Source organism: Triticum aestivum, chromosome 1D, assembly GCF_018294505.1.
Source record: "Triticum aestivum cultivar Chinese Spring chromosome 1D, IWGSC CS RefSeq v2.1, whole genome shotgun sequence".
NCBI lineage: Eukaryota > Viridiplantae > Streptophyta > Magnoliopsida > Poales > Poaceae > Triticum > Triticum aestivum.
In genome coordinates, this window is record NC_057796.1 from 59,266,242 (window position 1) to 59,273,591 (window position 7,350).

At 39.1% G+C, this 7,350-nt stretch overlaps 1 pseudogene; it reads right to left on the minus strand.

The window, feature by feature from the left end:
* Positions 1 to 5,703: 5,703 nt before the first annotated feature.
* Positions 5,704 to 6,582, minus strand: LOC123165211 (MADS-box protein FLOWERING LOCUS C-like; annotated as a pseudogene).
* Between the last annotated feature and the right edge of the window lie 768 nt (positions 6,583 to 7,350).

The following is a 7,350-nucleotide window of genomic DNA, read 5'->3' on the forward strand; positions in this document are numbered from 1 at the left end:
CTGCGTCAAATAACATTATGTGTTTTCGTTTCCAAGAATATTATGGCTTAGTACATGTTGTGTGCATCTAGTTCCTTCAAAATCAGAGTGAACATCAAGGGCTAATAAAAAAATTCTTACCAGAAAATAGTATGCCTCACAAAAACATGTTGACAAAAGAGCAAGTGCAACTTACAAGTTATGACCAACTGAACAACGAGATCAAATAGACATATCATGGAAGCGATCCCAAATAACAGTTTCAACGAGAAATAAAAATGGCAGAAATGGACCATGGAAGAGGTCCATAACAACATTTCAACTACTACAATAAAAAATGACTTGGCTCAAAGAGCACCAGCAAGATAGAATGTCTCAACTTATTAAGGCTGGCTTTCCCGCATCTTAGTTATGCCAAACTAAATCAAACTAGACGAGATGCACGTAGCTGGCCATGCAATGTCATTTGAGCTGGCTAACAACATGTATCCACCTTATGGCCTCATCACCAATGGATATTCATACATCTACTGGTCTAACTCACCTTACCCACTCACCAGCATCTTTATAATTTTGCAAATCCTTCTTGCATATTGGCAAACCAATCATATTGTTTTTAATCTTGTGTCATAGAAATCTAGCCCTCATGTCCATCCTTGATTTTCCACTTACCTTTAGTTTAGAAATCAGTTTCTATGGCCCTGTAACTTCATTTACCTACTATCATTCTTGGCATGCTCCTCCAAAAACATGTAAACCATTGCACTTACCTCCCCATAGTCTAGGCATGCCCATTTCAAATCTGTAAAACATGGAAGAGTTGTGTGTTTAGTATTGAATGCAACGTAAAAACACATACCTTCTTTTGTTCACATTATTTAGCTAATGTGACAACATATATAGATCCCACTTGTAAAATAAAAATATATTAACCTTGTAAACTTGTCACCTATAGCTCCAACCGTAACTCATCACTGGTATGTCACTTTATTTCGGTTACACAATGTAGTTTCATGACGAGACAAGTAAGCACATATTCTTTGACTGTAAGTAGACATGGTGTATGGCCTATAATACATGTCGCGCATAATTTGTATTCTACCCGGAGCATCCCAAACTTGTTTGGTAATTGGCTATTCGGTGTACATAAAAATACGAGATCTTTTATCTTAGTAGCTGCGACAGCCTTGGTTTGGGCGTTATGGTTATACAAGAATGATGTGGTTTTGACAAATAAAATATATTTTCTTCACTGCCACAGTCATTTACTTGTGTACACATTGGCTCCGTACTTTTTCCTGTACTATAGTGTTTGGAGCACATGGAGCCACTTATGATGGCATGTACTAAGATGGAGAGGGTGACTAAGAAGGTCTTTTCCAGACATGGAAGGTGTTGCCTTCGAATATGTCTTAGATTGCTTGCTATTGTTCTTCTTTCTGCGTCAAATAACATTATGTGTTTTCGTTTCCAAGAATATTATGGCTTAGTACATGTTGTGTGCATCTAGTTCCTTCAAAATCAGAGTGAACATCAAGGGCTAATAAAAAAATTCTTACCAGAAAATAGTATGCCTCACAAAAACATGTTGACAAAAGAGCAAGTGCAACTTACAAGTTATGACCAACTGAACAACGAGATCAAATAGACATATCATGGAAGCGATCCCAAATAACAGTTTCAACGAGAAATAAAAATGGCAGAAATGGACCATGGAAGAGGTCCATAACAACATTTCAACTACTACAATAAAAAATGACTTGGCTCAAAGAGCACCAGCAAGATAGAATGTCTCAACTTATTAAGGCTGGCTTTCCCGCATCTTAGTTATGCCAAACTAAATCAAACTAGACGAGATGCACGTAGCTGGCCATGCAATGTCATTTGAGCTGGCTAACAACATGTATCCACCTTATGGCCTCATCACCAATGGATATTCATACATCTACTGGTCTAACTCACCTTACCCACTCACCAGCATCTTTATAATTTTGCAAATCCTTCTTGCATATTGGCAAACCAATCATATTGTTTTTAATCTTGTGTCATAGAAATCTAGCCCTCATGTCCATCCTTGATTTTCCACTTACCTTTAGTTTAGAAATCAGTTTCTATGGCCCTGTAACTTCATTTACCTACTATCATTCTTGGCATGCTCCTCCAAAAACATGTAAACCATTGCACTTACCTCCCCACAGTCTAGGCATGCCCATTTCAAATCTGTAAAACATGGAAGAGTTGTGTGTTTAGTATTGAATGCAACGTAAAAACACATACCTTCTTTTGTTCACATTATTTAGCTAATGTGACAACATATATAGATCCCACTTGTAAAATAAAAATATATTAACCTTGTAAACTTGTCACCTATAGCTCCAACCGTAACTCATCACTGGTATGTCACTTTATTTCCTTTTGTACCCATTCACCTTATATCCTTATAACTTGTATTTTGCCACTCCATTTCCATGCCATTCTCATTGAGCTCGTCACGAACATTGAAGCGATCCAAAACCTTTTACAGTCTCCTTTACATATCGATTTACATGTATATTCCATAATAAGAGACATTGACAAATATAATATATCAAAGGTAAATTGAATGGTAATTTGTGCCATTAATAGAAATTTCCTACTTATGGTAGATTGCTAAGGAAACACCTGGAGGAAACAATGAAAAGTGTCTCAATAGTTGTAAAGGGAAGATACTTTCCTCTAGAGAGGATTGGTTCTTATCACCTCTATGAGTTCTAACATGATTATTTACATGATGTCTTTCTTCCAAGAGCCAAAATTGAGTTGGAAGTATTTGTGTGGCTACTTATTTATAAGGGCCATTCGCATTTCTGTCCCTAACTCGAACCACCTAATCAGATATACCCCTAATTCCAAAGCCTGCTCAAATTTGCCCCTCCGCCGTTAGGTGCCCTTATAGAAATGCCCTTCTGCGTCGTTACCGTCCGGTCAAACAGCTTTGACCGTCCTGAAAAAAATAGCAAAAAAATCTAAAAAATCTAAAATTTTGTGAGATTGAAGATACTCATGTGCCCAAGGTGTGTGCAAATTTTCGTGCTATTTGGACATTCCAAGAGCTCGTGGCGAGGAAAAACAGTTAATCTGCACGCTTGTGAACAGTAAATTTGAAATAAAATAGCAAGAAAATTTTGAAAAATATGATTTTTTTTTTGGCATCAAAGTGGCTTGGGTGCACAATGTGCGTGCAAGTTTTTGTGATCAAATGACATGCGAGGAGCTCTAGCAAGAAAAAACAAAATAGTCATTTTTTCCCAAGTTTTTTCCCGAGCCAAATTTTGTTTTTTTCTCCACAAGCCCCTCCAATGTCCAAACACAACAAAAATTTGCACGCAGCTTGCAGACCTGAGCCTCTTTGATGCCAAAAAATTTCATTTTTTTTTGAATTTTCCTGCTTTTTTTTGAATTTACTGTTCACAGGCTTACATATTTATTGTTTTTCCTCTAACACGACCTCCTAGAATGTACAAACAGCACGAAACTTTGCACGCACCTTGCGAACCTGAGTATCTTTGATCCCACAAATTTTCAGATTTTTTAGATTTTTTTTGCTATTTTTTTCAGGACGGTCAAAGCCCTTTGACCGGCTTTGACTTGCTTTGACCGGACGGTAACGGCACCGAAGGGTATTTCTGTAAGTGCACCTAACGGCGGAGGGGCAAATTTGAGCAGGCTTTGAAATTAGGGGTAAATCTGAGAGTGGGCGCAAATTAGGGGCATAGATGTAAATGTCCCTATTTATAATAGGTTTAATAGACGAAATATGTTGAAGCGGAGACACTTCACTGTTGATATCAATTATTCTTGCATCATATGTACTGCTATAGATGAAGAGACCATTGAGAACCTCATTTCATTTGCCCCTTTAGTATTTTTTGTCGGGAATGCATTCAAATCCAGTGGTCTCCGAATGCCTCGCGGATTGCTACCTACCTTTTGAAAATTTTATTACAATAATCTTGGTTCTCTCTGGAGGGGTCGACCTCCTTGGGAGCATCAGTTCTATCCGGTTGATGAAAAATAATGTGGCTTAGTTAGTATCCAATATATAGTGGCTGAAACTATCGTGCTTTTTAGTAAATGGTTGTTTAGGACTCTTACCGAGTATGAGTTATGGCATGATATACTCGGTAATAAATATATGCATTCTAAGGCTCTGTCCCAAGTCCAATGTAAATATGGAGGCTTCCACTTTTGGGTTGGCAACTTTTATGGTTCGAACCTTCACTATCAAGGATGACTCGCATGTTAGGTTTTGGCACGACTCATAGTTGGGCAATGCTCCGCCTTGGCATCTATTAGTACCTAGGGATTTTACTGTGTCATAAGCATGTCATAATAGCAGAGGTGTTGGGTAACTTTCTGCTAGATGTGGACTTCAGACGTGACATGTTTAGGCCTTGTTTAGTAGCATGGAAGGATCTACTGGAGTGTCTGAATGTTCTTAATTTATACTACCTTCGTCCAAAAATATAAGACATTTGTGCAGTTCAAATTTGAATTGCAAAAACGTTTTGTATTTTGGGACGGAGGTAGTAGCACGAGACATATGAGTTTCTATGGACTTTACATCAAGATGGACTCTTCTTTATGAACTCACTGTACCAGATCTTATAGATATTGATGCACCAATTAACAACATGTTTATTTTTAAGCTTAAGGTTCCTCCAAAGGCTAATGTTTTTCCTATGGTATTTACATAGAGGGGTCATCTTAACGAGGGAAACTCTAGAAAAGACAAACTGACAAGAGAGTAGAAATGTTGTTTCTACTATCATGATGAGAAAATTAAGCACATATTCTTTGAGCAAGTATGCTCATGTTATATGGCTTATAATACATGTCATGCATAACTTGTATTCGTCCAAAGCATTTAAAACTTGTTTGGTAATTGGCTTTGAGGTATACATAAAATGAGATCTTTTATCTTAGTAGGCATGGGGGCCCTAGTCTAGGCGCTAAATTATACATGAACGGTATGGTTTTGACAAATAGAAGATATTTTTCTACATTTGTCGGTTATTAACTTATGCGCATTGGCTCCGCACTTGGCTCGTACCACAATATCTGGAGCACTGGGAGCTCTTTATATATGGTGTCATGTATTAAGTTGGAGCTGACTGCTAAGGAGATCGTTTCCGAACATGGACGATGTTCACTTTGGACCTGTCTTAGATTGCTTTAAACTGTTCTTCTTTTTGTGTCAAACAATGTTATGTTTTTGTTTCCACAATTATTAGCTTTGTATAGATTGTGTGCATCTAGATACGTCAAAATTGGAGTGGACTCTTCATACTTGTATCACTCACGTGTTAAGAGTAAATAAAAACTTTATTATCAAAACATAGTATACCTCACAAAACATGTTGACAAAAAGAGTAGACGCAACTTACGAGTTATGACCAACTGAACAAGAGAGATCAAACAAACAGACCATGGAAGAGATCCCATATAATAGTTTCAACGACTAAAATAAAAATGGCGACCATGGAAGAAATCCATAACAACAATATCAACTACTAAAATAAAAATTTCTAGGCTCAAAGAGCACCACCAGGAGACAGAATGTCTCAACTTATTAAGGTTGACTTTCCTGCCTGTTAGCTATGCCAAGCTTAATCAAACTAGATGAGACACACGTAGCTGGCCATGCATTGCATGCTACGGGAAAAGACTTCTCTCCATCCTACCTTACATGGGAGGGAAAAGACTCCAAGATGATTCTTCAGGATCGATGCCGCCCGATTGCCAACCAAACCCCACATCAAAGGGCTTCATCCCACCGGAAGAACCAACATTGGCACTGGTACCGACGCCGTCGTGCCTATTGGTGCTATAGCCATTATGTACCAGGGCGTCGAGGTCCCTTCCAGATATCACTGTCTCGAGCCAACCCTCATGCAGCGGCGGCACATGATACATCATTGGAGGCCCCATGTGCATGCTTCCAGTGACGTATGGAGTGGGCGATGGCACCTGATTCATCTCCTGAGACCCCATGTCCATGTTTTCGAGGACGTGTGGAGCTAGCGGTGATGCCTGATACGTCGCCGAAGACCCCATGTCCATGTTGTTAGGGACATATGGTGCCTGTGGCTGCAAGACGGGAGGCTTTCCGCTAATTTTTGCGATGCTTTCGCCCATTCTCTTGAGGATCTCCTCCAGCCTGCTACTGACGCTGGTGAGCTCATCGACTTTGAGGTCGGGGAGGTCGCTGCCGAGCATGGCCTTGTGTAGCAGGATCCTGATCTCGGGGTCTCAGACCTTGTTTTCCTTGACCTGGAGCTTGCTGAGGCGCTGGGTGAGGAAGTCTTCCTGGTTCACCGCCTTCTTGAACTGCCCCTCTGGCATGTTTTGGTACCGATTCAGGATATCCACTGCCTCGGCATGGGACGGGTACACATTTGGCGCCGCATTGCCCTCGCCGTATACCAACATGCAGGCCTTGGAGTTGCACATGATAGAAACCTTGCTTGCCTTACTTGCCAGGTTCTTACCACACGTCTCCAAGGTACGGCGCCAGCTCGATTCGTTGTCGATGTACTCGAGGGCAATCTTCTTGCGACCCATTGCCAACGGAGGGATAAAATGAGCAACGGAAATTAGGTTGATGGTTTTGTCAAGGTGGGGAGATCTGATTTACAGTGGAGGATCGACCAAGATGGGGAGGCTATATCGAGAAACTTTTAACTCTACGCTCACAAAATAAGGACGTGCACTATCTTCATAAATGCATCATCAAACCAAGTATTTTGTTTCAATAAAAAGTGCTTATAATGGACCAAGGGAACAAATATCCGTAATAAAGAACTTTGGTTTCTCTCAGGAAGCCCATGCATCTTATCCGGATATGCTTATTTTAGCTATGTATTACCAAATTAATTTTGTTCCAAAGTTAGATGGTTATTCAAAAGTGTACATCGTCCCATTAACCATCTACTATTAATTTATTACCATGTTAAGAAATAACAATAAATATGTACACAAATTATCCTATAATGTATGACAAATTGAAAGTACTAAAGTTCTGCGAATTTTTCCAATACGTTAACTGAATGCGGTGTCACAGCCCTATAATAATTGCTTGTAAATAATTGCATTAGTGAGCATCACCATGCATATTTGAATTCAAAGAAATTTGAAAGCCTCAAAATTTAATTAAAGGGCAAAGAACCCCCAAAATTGCATTCAATGTTCCAAAATTCCTTTAAAAATTTGGAGAATTTTGGCGAGAGTTATATATCAAACCAAAATTTAGGAACATTTTTCAGGAACATTTTGGGACATTGAATTTAAATCATTATTTTATTTGAATTTGGATGTATATTCATAATATAT